A 14115-nucleotide genomic window follows, 5' to 3' on the forward strand; every position below is an offset into this window, starting at 1 on the left:
GAAGGTAGTTGCTGGAGTCAAGTTACAGTTGCATGCTTCTTTATATGTAGTCTCACAGTTTGATGTACACTAACACTTCCTATGTTTGTTGTTGGACTAGCACCTAGGCGCAAGAGGAAACAAACATCAGGGATAATGCTCGATAGGTTAACTAAATCTAGAGGAGGAAGAATGGAGATCCGTTTTGAGGCAGGTTTAAAAAGGCCACGTGATGCTACAGAGTCAGCCAAGTTAGTATCAGAGGCAGCGGTTGCCGTTAGGTGTCATGTACGTATCCTCCCAACATGGATTCAGTACAGGAATGACAAAGACGAAACCCAGTTCAACACCTTCCTCGACCATTTATCTGTAAGTATGGTTATGTATGGAAACTAGTAATATCGTCTTGCTCTGTCCCATACTTTCTAGGTTGCTGATAATGAGACTCCCATAATTTTCAACAGATGAGGTTCAAGTTGGATAGCCAAGATGATGCAACCAGACAAGCTTGCACCCATGTTTTCAAGTCTGCTCTGCGACAGTATCGGTATAACTTGAGGAAAACTCACTTTGAAGGCAAGGCTAACAGTGAACTTTCCCAAACATCTCCAGTGGAAAATATATCGGATGAAGACTGGAGGGGCCTTGTTAAACACTGGTCTGATCCGAAGTATCAGGTACATTATATATATGTGATCAGATCACATGTTGAAGTCCTATTTACGCATGTGCCACACAAATCTATCTTCTTGTAGGTGAACTGTTCAAAGAACAAGGCCAACCGTACGAAAGTGAAATTCCAACAGACGACAGGATCTCGTAGCTATATTGCACACTGCGAGGCTCTTGTAATTAGCTGTTGTTTCACTCTTTTCGCTGTACCATATTATCAGATCTATATTGACTTGTTCGAAATGCAGAGGAAAGCCCGCAAGGACCAAAAAGTACCTGAACCAAATGTTGTGGAAATCTTCAAGGACTGTCACACCAGCAAGAAGAAGGGCATGACTACACCAGTCAAAGCCGCTGTTGTAAGTCCTTAATCCTCATGCCTTTTAACTACTACTTACTCTGACTTGTGCCTTGAACTGCATGGTTTGCAGCCAATGTCTATTACTCTTTTCAATTTTATACACAATTGTCTTAGCGTATCATTGCACCTTACAAGGTTTAAAAGAGAGGAGTGATGTTCCTTTGATCTTGACCCGTAATCTAGTTCCGTGCTGGACTTGCCCACACAATGTTACAATTGCCTGTTTGTCTGTTCTCAGTTGTTTTGTGATATGAATGATGTCATACTATGCTTACCGTATTATAAACTTCGTCTCTTTATCCTTAGCCCTCAATACAATGTGAAGAAATAGACAATACATTAGCGATGGTACATGGTCATATGTTTGGAACCTGGTTTTATTATGTACTTTGCAATAAAATACAACTAATATTTTACATGGGTTCACCAGAATAAGTTCTGTATATAGACCAAAGCTATTTTGTTTGGTTTTGCTGCCTCCTTAATATCTTCTGTTCTGGTACTACTAATGTAAAACCTCAACTTTTCAGCGAGCTATGGAAAAAATGGTGGAACCGCCACCTTCTGAAGGTGGCGAGGCAACTATAACCGCAATGTCAGCTCTTGCTGCAGTGGGTCAGTACCTGTCCACTAACAGTGCCAAAAGCACGTTCCTGCGTAATACTGGGTTGGTTGTTAAGGCAATATCGTCCAAACTGCCTCATGATCAAGATATGCAAGCTCAAAGCAATGTTGTATCTGCGCTCCAGACACAAGTCCATTCCCTAACAGAGACCCTTTGTGAAACAAGGAGAAACATTGCTCAATGTCGTCAAGATATGCATGGTTTTGAAACCAGACTATCAGACATTTGCTATGTTGTTCAGGAGCCTAGGGGAAATGAAGGCGAAGGTTATGGTGCTCCATCGGACAATACAACATGAAAACGTAACAGTCAGGTCAAATGAACTGAGCTTCTGAACTTCTGGTGGTGCATTTATCTGCTAGACTGTTAAGTTTTATGCCAACCTTCCTTTTGTTATATAGTTGTAGTTTGTTTCGGTGCGATACAAAATTTATTCTTAACATGCAGCCACCGGCTGAAGAAAACAGCAAGCCATCTTTGCATAGTGTAGGGTGTTCCCTATATTTGCACTGGTGGCAATCTTTGATGTCGAGTGGATGTAATATGTGCAATCGCCTTAATAGCCTAGCATTAGTTTCGGCCTTATTTATTTCCTAGTCTTCTTTTTCCCTGGTTTGCTAGTGGCCTCAACTACCATGGGCCATATACGGGCCGTAGGATCCATGGGTCTCCTACGGGCCGTCGATAAATGGGCCTATAATCGGTGGGCCTCGGGCCGTCGATAAATGGGCTTGTAATCGATGGGCCTCGGGCCGTCGGATAAATGGGTCTACATGGGCCGTAATCGGGCGTAATTGGTATCGGCCCAGCACAGTAACGGGCCGTTAACAGGCCGTAGGACTGCAAAGGCTTAATTCTATCACAGGCATAACGGGTCATTAATGGGCCAGAATATAGGACGGTCTGGAAACGGCGCAACGGGTTAACAGGCCAGAAACAGGTCGACTCTTGCCATGGGCCAAATTTGGCCCATTAGGGTAACAGGCCAGTAACGGGCCAACTCTTGCCATGGGCCGAATTTGGCCCATTAGGGGAACATGCCAGTAACGGGCCGACTCTTGCCATGGGCCAAATTTGGCCCATTAGGGGAACAGGCCAGTAACGGGCCGGAAGTAATCGAGGGCCGAAAAGGAGCCCAAGAACGTATGGGCCGTCAATAGACCGAAAGCTAACACGGGCTGGAAACGGCCCATGTAAATCATGGGTCGTTAACGGGTACAAAGAAAATTATTGTTCATTATGGGCTAGAGTTAGCATGGGCCTGTAAAGGGCCGAAAGATACGAAGGCCTCATATGGGCCGAAAGACATCGTGGGCCATACATGGGCCGAAAGTGAAATGGGCTGGTGTTATATTCGACGGCCCACATGACGTTGTTGGGCCGATTTCCTTTAACGGGCCGTAAAATGGGCTATTTGCGAAGAGACCATTAACAGGCTTTTCATGGGCCAGCCCGTTAACTTTTGACCAAGTCAAACGGGTCGGCTTTGTAAGCTAAATTGGCCAGTGGTGGGTCGTGGCACGTGTCGACATATCATAGGCGCCTATCTGACCCACTGACGAGCTGACACGTGTTTCGTCCGGCCAATAAGAATTTTACACGTGGAAATTTCCCATTGGTTGGGGCTGTTAATGGGTTATCGGATCCAAAACCCGACCCGATAGCTTAACGGTGTTCCGTTACGGTGGATGCCACATGTCGGTCACCCTTGACGAAAGCACTTCTGTGACGCGCGATTTATCGCATGGAAGTGGACACTTCCGTGATGATAATTTTGGTAATGTCATGGAACACTTCTACGACAGCACAGGTATGACTATCTTGATTCTGTCATAAGATCGTCATGGGTGTACATGCATGACAAAAAACACGACCTACTGTGACAAACACGTATCATAACGGAAGTGTATTATTTTGTAGTGCTATTTCAGTATTTTGAAGAAAAGGAATATCAAACGGGCTCCAAACGGAATGAAACCTTCGGGAGCGTAATTTTTGGAACGAATGTGATCTAGGGGCCTTGGAGTGCAAGTCAAGAAGCAGCTGAGGCGGCCACGAGAGGGTAGGGCGCACCCCCTGTCTCGTGGGCCCCTCGGGCGGTGACCGACGTACTTCTTCCTCCTATATAAGCCTACGTACCCCGAAAACATCCAGGGAGCCACCGAAATACAATTTCCATCGCCGTAACCTTCTGTATCCGCGAGATCCCATCTTGGAGCCTTCGCCGGCGCTCTGCCGGAGGGGCCATCGACCATGGAGGGCTTCTACATGAACACCATAGCCCTCCGATGAGTTGTGAGTAGTTTACCACAGACCTTCGGGTCCATAGTTATTATCTAGATGGCTTCTTCTCTCTTTTTGGATCTCAATACAATGTTCTCCCCCTCTCTTGTGGAGATCTATTCGATGTAAACTCTTTTTGCGGTGTGTTTGTCGAGATCCGATGAATTGTGGGTTTATGATCAAGTTTATCTATGAGAAATATTTGAATCTCCTCTGAATTCTTTTATGTATGATTGAGTTATCTTTGCAAGTCTCTTCGAATTATCAGTTTGGTTTGGCCTACTAGATTGATCTTTCTTGCAATGGGAGAAGTGCTTAGCTTTGGGTTCAATCTTTCGGTGTCCTTACCCAGTGACAGAAAGGGTTGCAAGGCACGTATTGTATTGTTGCCATCGAGGATAAAAAGATGGGGTTTATATCATATTGCATGAGTTTATCCCTCTACATCATGTCATCTTGCTTAAGGCGTTACTCTGTTCTTATGAACTTAATACTCTAGATGCAGGCAGGAGTCGGTCGATGTGTGGAGTAATAGTAGTAGATGCAGGCAGGAGTCGGTCTACTTGTTGCGGACGTGATGCCTATATACATGACATGCCTAGATAATCTCATAACTATTCGCTTTTCTATCAATTGCTCGACAGTAATTTGTTCACCCACCGTAATACTTATGCTATCTTGAGAGCAACCTCTAGTGAAACCTATGGCCCCTGGGTCTATCTCTTATCATCTTTGCTTCCAATCTACTTTTATTTGCATCTTTACTTTTTGCATCTATATTATAAAATACCAAAAATATATTTATCTTATCATACTATCTCTATTAGATCTCACTTTAGCAAGTGGCCGTGAAGGGATTGACAACCCCTTTATTGCGTTGGTTGCGAGTTCTTTGTTTGTTTGTGTAGGTGCGTGGGACTTTTGAGGAGCCTCCTACTGGATTGATACCTTGGTTCTCAAAAACTGAGGGAAATACTTACGCTACTATTGCTGCATCACCCTTTCCTCTTCAAGGAAAACCAACGTAAGCTCAAGACGTAGCAGACATCAAGGGACACAGAGCAGCTGTCGAAGTCATCGCAGTGGGAGGAGAAGCACCGGGGAGGGGAGGACGCGATTGGGGGCCTCTAGAGTGGGTACGAAGGAGAGGCCACTAAACCTGTCGAAGAACCTAAGGAGGGGAGGGTTGCGGCAGCGGCGGAGGCAGAAGCGGCGGAAGAAGCCGGGGTCGGAGACGAGGCGGCGCCAGTGCTTGCTGCTACCTCTTGAGAACTGCGTTGGATTTCCCCGAAGAGGAGAGGATGATGCAACAAAGTAGCGTAAGTATTTTCCTCAGTTTTTGAGAACCAAGGTATCAATCCAGTAGGAGACCACCCACAAGTCCCTCGTACCTACACAAAACGATAGCTACTCGCAACCAACACAATTAGGGGTTGTCAATCCCTTCACGGTCAATTACGAGAGTGAGATCTGATAGAGATGATAAATAATATTTTTGGTATTTTTGATAGATAGATGCAAAGTGAAAAGTAAAAGGCAAAGTAAAAACAAAGTAAGTAATAAAGCGATAGAGATTGATATGATGAGAATAGACCCGGGGGCCATAGGTTTCACTAGTGGCTTCTCTCAAGAGCATAAGTATTCTACGGTGGGTGAACAAATTACTGTTGAGCAATTGACAGAATTGAGCATAGTTATGAGCATATCTAGGTAATGGTCATCTATATAGGCATCACGTCCGAGACAAATAGATCGAAATGATTCTGCATCCACTACTGGAAACAGGGAATTTGCCATCAGCTAGCTCTTTGCCATCTGCCAGCTGATGGCAAAGAACGTCTTTGCCATCTGCTTATAAAAACAGATGGCAAAGAACTGACAAACGACAAAGAACATGGTTGCCATCAGCCAATTCTTTGCCATCTGCTAGTGGATGGCAAATAATCTTTGCCATCTGCCAGCAGATGGCAAAGAGGTTGGCAAATCCTGTGGCCGTCAAGAGTGTAACGGCATACCAGCCCCACCTCTTTGCCATCTCTCTCCTTCCTAAAAAAAAGCAAAGAGTGAAAAAATAAAGAAAAGAAAACCCCCAGCCTCCCTAAAAAAAAACCCAGCCACCCCGAATCAGACTCAGCCCACTCCCGTGCGTGCTGGATAGGGTTCCCCGCCACCCTCACCGGTCGCCGTCGCCGCCCTCACCGGTCGCCGCCGCCGTCGGTTTCCCCTACATGGCCGGAGGATAGGCCATCCCGCCGGTCCATTCCCGCCCCACCGTGAGGGAGAAGACCGACCAGTTGCGCCTCCCCGCCGGTCGCCGCCCGCCACCCTAAGGATCAAGGCCGGCCGCGCCGGTCCCCGTCGGTCGCTGCTCCGGATCCAGGCCGCCCACCGCCCCGCCCCCATCAGCCCGGTCTATTTCCCACCGGATCCCATCTTCGCCGCTGTCCGACGCGCCTTCTTCAAGGAGCTGCGACCCCATGTCTCAGAGGAGCTAGCCCCGACGCCATTGATGCCCGAGCGACGCTCCCAAGCTATGGTGAGCCCCTGCGCCACCGCCCTCTCTCCTCTCCTCCCTTACTCCCTCACCCCTCTCTCTCCCCCGCAGACGTACCCCGCCGCCAGGAGGCCAGGAGGCCTCCATGGAGGCCCGTCCCGAGCTCGCCTCGCTGCTCCTCCGGTGACCCTCGCGAGCGGCGCGACCGGATGGGGCACGAACCCTAGCGGCGCGGTCGGATGGGTAACGGACCCTAGCGGCGCGGCCGGATGGGGCACGGGCGCCAGCGGTGGAGCCGGTTGGGGTGCGGCGGCCAACAGGCATGAGATTCAATCGTGAACGATGATTAATCGGGTCATTAATGCCAATCGATGCTCCGGGAAGGTCAGTTTCATCGCTATTCATGCCAATTGATTGATTGCGAGGTTAATCCTGTAATTGAGAGGTTAATCGTATCTCTGTATATTCACCCCAGCCTATAAAATCCCAAACTTGCAGCTGGTCCTTTCCTACTCTGCTCAGTTTCGCAAACCACAGTCCAAAAGCAAGGTGATGGGTGTTGCTTAGGTTCCAGCTCTGTTTGGTTTAAGGTGATGTGCTTGTTCCAATTCTCAGTTATTGTCTATCTAAATATGTACTGACATGTCCTCCGTCTAATTCATAGTTTCAAATGATTACAGATTCTCTCCAGGTTGGAATTCTAGCGACGTACTGCTTGGTATCTTTGGTTCTTCCAGTTGATCCAACGGCTAATGGACAACCCAGACTGGCCGCTGCTCCTTTCCCAATCTCCTCACTCTTGCAAACCAATCTCCAGCAGCGATGGGTGATGTTCAGGTCTTCAGTTCGTTCCAATTGTCTCTGTTTGATGCACCTCCTCTTCCCCCAACCTTCACTTTTAGAATTTGTTTTGTTTACTGATACTGTTCTTTGTGCTCACAAAAAATGCAGGTGTTCTGTTGGATTAGAAAGTTTAGGAATTAACCATTTGGAAGGTGATCCACTGGTTTCTATGTTTCCAATCTATACAGTACCTCTTGCTGCTCCCCTGAGCAATTATTTGACCATTCACCAATATTATACTACATACTTTGTACTCCGGTCCAATGTTATCCCATGTACAGATTTGTTCTTTGTCTAATTTATAGATTCTAATGCTTGGATGCTCGATACAAGGTCGAATTCAAGCTATGTACTGCTGGTTTCCTTTCTTTCCTCCACGGCGACCTGATACGGCCCATACGGGCTGCAAGGAGGCTCCAGAGTTACCACTACCATTGGTCCTCCCTGCCATTTGCTGAATTATGCTTCATCGCATATTAGCCAGAATTCGTGGCTGTTGTTCTATAATCGTAATCGATCAAGCCACTTCCCAGTGCTTATGTAATCTTTGTACTGGTAGGAACTAGGAATTTGGAAAAACAAATCAGTACTACTAATTTACCGTGGAGCCGTGACAACATCGTGCTTTGTTTATTCACTTTTAAAAGTTAAACTTAAACTGGCAAAGTGGTTACTGTTTTATTTCATCCCTGTTAGTCAAAGCTCATGTAATGTGACTTGCCAAGTTTCTGTTGAATGTATTGTTTAAAAAGAAAGATCCGAAGGACTGATTATTTGGCATCAAATTAAGTACTGTCCTGCATGAACTTTGTCATGTTTACCCTCTTCTATATTTTTTATATGCTTTACCAACTATATCTCCTGATGTTATAAGTATTACCTTTGTAGGCTGATACTATTACAGTGAAGACATAGAACATGAATTATAGAAGTTATTGAGCAAGGAGTGAGGCAGGTCAATCTCTCTTGTCCTGTTTACTACAATGTTATAGTGAATGTTCAGGATTCTACCAGCGATTATCTCCCAGTCTTTAGGTTGACCAATTTCATACAAGAACCCTTTGTACTTATCTTATTTATGAGTATTATGACACTTTGATGACATGATTTTCTAGTGTAATTTTCAGATTTTGCAGAAAGAAACACCTAACATCCAACAGCTGACAGCATCATAAGCATTGTTTCCCCTTACCAATAACGGTGCCATGTAAAGGGACTAGCTACACCTACTGATTAATAATACAAAGATTAAGATTCCCTGGGAGTTGGGATTGCATCTTTATTTTGCGGCCACTTCAGTTCTTTGCTTTGATATGGCAGGATTGGTCATCTGATAACCCTAAAAGGTCCTCTTTCTTATCAAAACGAACAATTACTCCAATAGAAAAAAATTGACCAGCTGATAGATAAATATATTTTATTTTTCTGAATGTTGTATTTATCGACTCTAGCATGGGAGAACAAAGTACGAACAGTGTGTTTGGAATTTCAGTGAAGCCATTGTTCGGTTCTTTTTGGATAGATTGATTTATTTAGGTTCTGTTCTCGTTTATATAATTTGATTTTTCACTCGGTGACAATGTTAATTGTAAGTAAACTGAACCATTTGAATCTATTTTATGATGCAACCATTTATATTTTCAATTAATTTCTTTGTTATTTACTCAAGATGGGCATAATCAAATTAGGCAGGCTTCTCATAGTATTATACTCATCATGGCGTAGGACAATGCTGCAAGGAGAAACATCAGTATGAGCTGCAAGGACAAGATGCCCACCCAGCCTGTGCTGGCAGCAACCTGACTTCGTTGTCAACAACTTGATGAGGACCAAATCGACTTCAGGTGCATTCTTTACTCCTAGCGCAACAGAAAAACATTTGCAACATGGCCCTGCATCTAACTGCTAGAACTTGGACATTGCCGCCATGTGTTTGAGATTATGTTTAAAAAATACTTATGCAATGGTTATTTCTTTTCATAAATTGTGGGATTTATAGTTGAAAAAGTATTAATTTATATATAGAGGATATCAGCTTATTGTTCAGAGCAATGCTAAAGGTAGTGAATTTAGGAAACAATATATTACATATTATACACTATCAGTTACAGTAGCTACTGTTTTTGTAGTTTAGTTTTCCTATAGAATAAAATGTTATATGCAAATAATTTTTATAGATTAAGTAACATTAGTGTTGTTGTGTTGTCTGCAGATTATTTCTAGAAGATGCTATATACAAATCCTTTCTCTGCAATTTTTTGCCTCACACAACTTTCACCCTTTTCAAGCCAACGCCGTCGGCCAGTACAACCACTTCCTCCTCCTTCATTTATCTCTCTCTTGCTGACTGCCTTCCTGCTTCCTTCAGGCAGATTCATGATGCACACATGAGCAAAGTCAAATTTAATCGCACCCAGAAGATGGCGGCAAGCACATTTGGCTGCCGGGACAAGAAATAGTTTATCCGTCACTGCCATTTGCATTATCCATGCCTGTTGATGTGGTTGATACTTACAGCAAGTACTCGCTCATCCTCTCACTGAATCTATAGTTTTATCTTCCTAGCTGTTTATGGCTGAAACTGGGGATTACGTATTACAAGCTCGCAGTTATGTACTGCTGGAGAAGGAAAAATTAGTCAGTGGCTGCTGTTGATGCTCATGCCCTTTTGCCGGAAATAGTAACAACAACAGCAGTCACCTTGGGTAATTTCTCTTACCCAATATATTTACAGTTGTCTCTCTAAGCTATTTATGTGTCAAATTCAGGACGAGGCAAGGTAGACCTCAGAACTATGTATGACGTTTCTTTACTGATGGTGTGTTGGAATCTTTTTTATGAATGAATAGTTTATCCGTCACAGCCATTTGCATTATCCATGCCTGTTGACGTGGTTGATACTTACAGCAAATACTCGCCCATCCACTCACTGAATCTATAGTTTTATCTTCATAGCAGTTTATGGCTGAAACTGGGGATTACGTATTACAAGCGTGCCTCACAGTTATGTACTGCTGGAGAAGGAATAATTAGTCAGTGGCTGCTGTTGATGGTCATGCCCTTTTGCCGGAAATAGTAACAACAGCAACAGTCACCTTGGTAATTTCTCCTACCCAATATATTTACAATTGTCTCTCTAAGCTATTTATGGGTCAAATTCAGGACGAGGCAAGGCAGCCTCAGAACTATGTATGACGTTTCTTTACTGATGGTGTGTTGGAATCTTTTTTATGAATGAACTAGATTTCTATGCAGCAAAAACTATAATATACTGAATCCACCAATGAGAGTAACTACAACACGTGTTACTGGACTTCCCCTATTAGTAAATCCGTTTGCATGTTATAATTTATAGACTGGACTTGCTGTTGTGAGGAGTTCACACATCCATTGGAATAGTTTTCCCGCTAGAGAGTCCTTGCCAAATCTGCATCAGAAGATTGGATGTTTGTTTTTTCTGCCATGCCTATTTTCTTGCTATATATCTCATGCGTCTTTCTATCTATCTTTACAAGATTCTGAATATCTGCTTTTAAAATTTGTATCATTTGCTGCAAACACTTTAATTCTTCTTTCCCATTTTGTAGATTTGCTTCAGATCACGGAAGCTTGGGTTGATGGAGTGCTTGTCTTTAGTTTTTGTTTTGACTTTGTGAAACTTGCTACCTATGATGAAACTGTGTAATATTGATGAAACTATGTATATGTATGGATGAAACTTGCTACTATTGGTAACATGTGTTGGATATGTGTTCGATATATATGTGTTCATGACTATTGGTAATATGTGTTGAATATGCTATATTGGTCATATAAATATATTTGTGTTTGATTTTCTGTGAAAATGAATTGATATAAGAAAAAAACAAAATTAAATGGGGCAATATAGGCACTTTGCCATCTGCTGGCAGATGGCAAAGAGCTTTGCCATCTGCTAGAAGATGGCAAAGAGGCCACGTGTCATCTACATGTAAAATTTGGGCTGGCTTATTTGGGCCCTTTGCCAGCAGATGGCAAAGCTCTTTGCCATCTGCTGGTAGACAGCAAAGCATGCAGCCTTTGCCATCTGTTGGCAGACGGCAAAGTATGCCGTTAGCCTTCTAATAGGGCTAACCCCGTTAAGAGGCTTTGCCATCTGCCAGCTGATGGCAAAGTCACATGCTCTTTGCCATCAGCCAGCAGACGGCAAAGAAGCGTTTGCTAGCAGGGTTTCAGACAAACTGTTTGCCATCTGCTGGCAGATGGCAAAGCCTTTGCCATCCGCCGACCATGCCTTTGCCATCTGCCATGGCAGATGGCAAAGTGCCAGATTCCAGTAGTGATCTACTACTATTACTCCACTCATCGACCGCTATCCAGCATGCATCTAGAGTATTAAGTTAAAAACAAAGTAACGCCTTAAGCAAGATGACATGATGTAGAGGGATAAATTCATGCAATATGATAAAAAAACCCATTTTGTTATCCTTGATGGCAACAATACAATACGTGCCTTGCTGCCCCTTCTATCACTGGGTAAGGACACTGCAAGATTGAACCCAGAGCTAAGCACTTCTCCCATTGCAAGAACTACCAATCTAGTTGGCCAAACCAAAAAGGATAATGCGAAGAAACTTGCAAAGATAACTCAATCATACATAAAAGAATTCAGAGAAGATTCAAATGTTTCCATAGATAATACTGGATCATAAACCCACAATTCATCGGTCTCAACAAACACACCGCAAAAAGAAGATTAGATCGAATAGATCTCCACGAGAGAGGGGGAGAACATTGTATTGAGATCCAAAAAGAGAGAAGAAGCCATCTAGCTACTAGCTATGGACCCGAAGGTCTGAAGTAAACTACTCACACTTCATCGGAGGGGCTATGGTGTTGATGTAGAAGCCCTCCGTGATGGATGCCCCCTTCGGCGGAGCTCCAGAACAGGCCCCGAGATGGGATCTCGTGGATACAGAAGGTTGCGGCGGTGGAATTAGGTTTTTGGCTCCTGTTCTGATCGTTTGGGGATACGTAGGTATATATAGGAGGAAGGAGTACGTCGGTGGAGCAACAGAGGGCCCATGAGGTAGGGGGCGCGCCCAGGGGGGCGCACCCTCCACCCTCGTGACCGCCTCTGGCACTTCTTGGAGTAGGGTCCAAGTCTCCTGGATCACGTTCGGTGAGAAAATCACGTTCCCGAAGGTTTCATTCCGTTTGGACTCCGTTTGATATTCCGTTTCTTCGAAACACTGAAATAGGCAAAAAAACAGCAATTCTGGGTTGGGTCTCCGGTTAATAGGTTAGTCCCAAAAATAATATAAAAGTGGAAAATAAAGCCCAATATAGTCCAAAACAGTAGATAAAGTAGCATGGAGCAATCAAAAATTATAGATACGTTGGAGATGTATCAGGCATCCCCAAGCTTAATTCCTGCTCGTCCTCGAGTAGGTAAATGATAAAAAAAAGAATTTTTGATGCGGAGTGATACTTTGGCATAATTTCAATGTAAATCTTCTTAATTGTGATATGAATATTCAGATCCAAAAGATTCAAGACAAAAGTTCATATTGACACAAAAATAATAATACTTCAAGTATACTAATCAAAGCAATCATGTCTTCTCAAAATAACATGGCAAAAGAAAGTTCATCCCTACAAAATCATATAGTTAGGCTATGCTTCATTTTCGTCACACAAAGATGTTCCCAACTTCTATACCCCTGATGACAAGCCAAGCAATTGTTTCATACTTAAATAATCTCAAACTTTTTCAACCTTCACGCAATACATGAGCGTGAGCCATGGATATAACACTATGGATGGAATAAAATATGATGATGGGGATTGTGTGGAGAAGACAAAAAAAAGAAGAAGGTCTCATATTGACGAGGCTAATCAAAGGGCTATGGAGATGCCCATCAATTGATGTCAACATGAGGAGTAGGGATTGCCATGCAACGGATGCACTAGAGCTATGAATGCTCAACAAAAGAAAACTAGTGGGTGTGCATCCAACTCGCTTGCTCATGAAGACCTAGGGCATTTGAGGAAGCCCATCGTAGAAATATACAAGCCAAGTTCTATAATGATAGTATAAAAAGACAACTTATAAGACTCGCTACATGAAGAACAAGGTGATACTTTGAAGCATAATATATGAGACTCACTACATGAAGAACAAGGTGCTACTTTGAAGCACAAGTGTGGAAAAAGAGATAGTAGCATTGCCCTTTTTTTTTCTTTTTTTTTCTTCTTTTCTTTTTTTGGGGGCCTTTCTTTTTTTTTCTTTTGGCCTTTCTTCTTTTTCTTTTTCTTTTTCTTTTTGGGCAATGCTCTAATAATGATGATCATCACACTTCTATTGATTACAACTCTAAACTTAGAACAAGATATGACTCTATATGAATGCCTCCGACGATGTACCGGGATGGTGCAATGAATCAAGAGTGACATGTATGAAAAATAATGCATGGTGGCCTTGCCACAAATACGATGTCAACTACATGATCATGCAATGGCAATATGACAAAAGTAATGTATGTCATGATGATGACGGTGGAAGTTGCATGGCAATATATCTCGGAATGGCTACGGGAATGCCATAATAGGTAGGTATGGTGGCTGTTTTGAGGAAGATATAAGGAGGTTTATCTGTGATAGAGCGTATCGTATCACGGGGTTTGGATGCACCGGCGAAGTTTGCACCAACTCTCAAGGTGAGAAAGGACAATGCACGGTACCGAAGAGGCTAGCAAAGGCGAAAAGGTGAGAGTGTGTATAATCCATGGACTCAACATTAGTCAAAATAACTCATATACTTATTGCAAAAATTTAGAAGTCATCAAAAATCAAGTACTGCGCGCATGCTCCTAGAGG

The 14115-nt window shown here is 43.4% G+C and overlaps 1 long non-coding RNA gene and 1 pseudogene across 16 annotated transcripts; one reads left to right on the forward strand and one right to left on the reverse strand.

Moving 5' to 3' along the window:
* Positions 1-5955, reverse strand: part of LOC123138820 (uncharacterized) — a 152901-nt pseudogene extending 146946 nt beyond the window's left edge.
* Positions 5956-6019: 64 nt separating this feature from the next.
* On the forward strand, positions 6020-11068 carry LOC123135796 (uncharacterized). Of its 16 annotated transcripts, none has more exons than XR_006466214.1 (12): positions 6020-6456; positions 6526-6798; positions 6913-7004; positions 7095-7251; positions 7366-7409; positions 7563-8212; positions 8385-8603; positions 8983-9101; positions 9470-9777; positions 9860-10075; positions 10216-10356; positions 10845-11034. It is a non-coding gene; the product is annotated as an uncharacterized lncRNA (long non-coding RNA). The 16 variants fall into 16 exon arrangements; XR_006466199.1 differs by having other exon boundaries at positions 6021-6456; positions 9470-9561; positions 9626-10075; XR_006466206.1 differs by having other exon boundaries at positions 6022-6456; positions 7563-7766; positions 8146-8292; positions 9470-10075.
* The last annotated feature ends 3047 nt before the right edge of the window (positions 11069-14115 follow it).

This window comes from Triticum aestivum, chromosome 6B (assembly GCF_018294505.1).
Source record: "Triticum aestivum cultivar Chinese Spring chromosome 6B, IWGSC CS RefSeq v2.1, whole genome shotgun sequence".
Lineage (NCBI taxonomy): Eukaryota > Viridiplantae > Streptophyta > Magnoliopsida > Poales > Poaceae > Triticum > Triticum aestivum.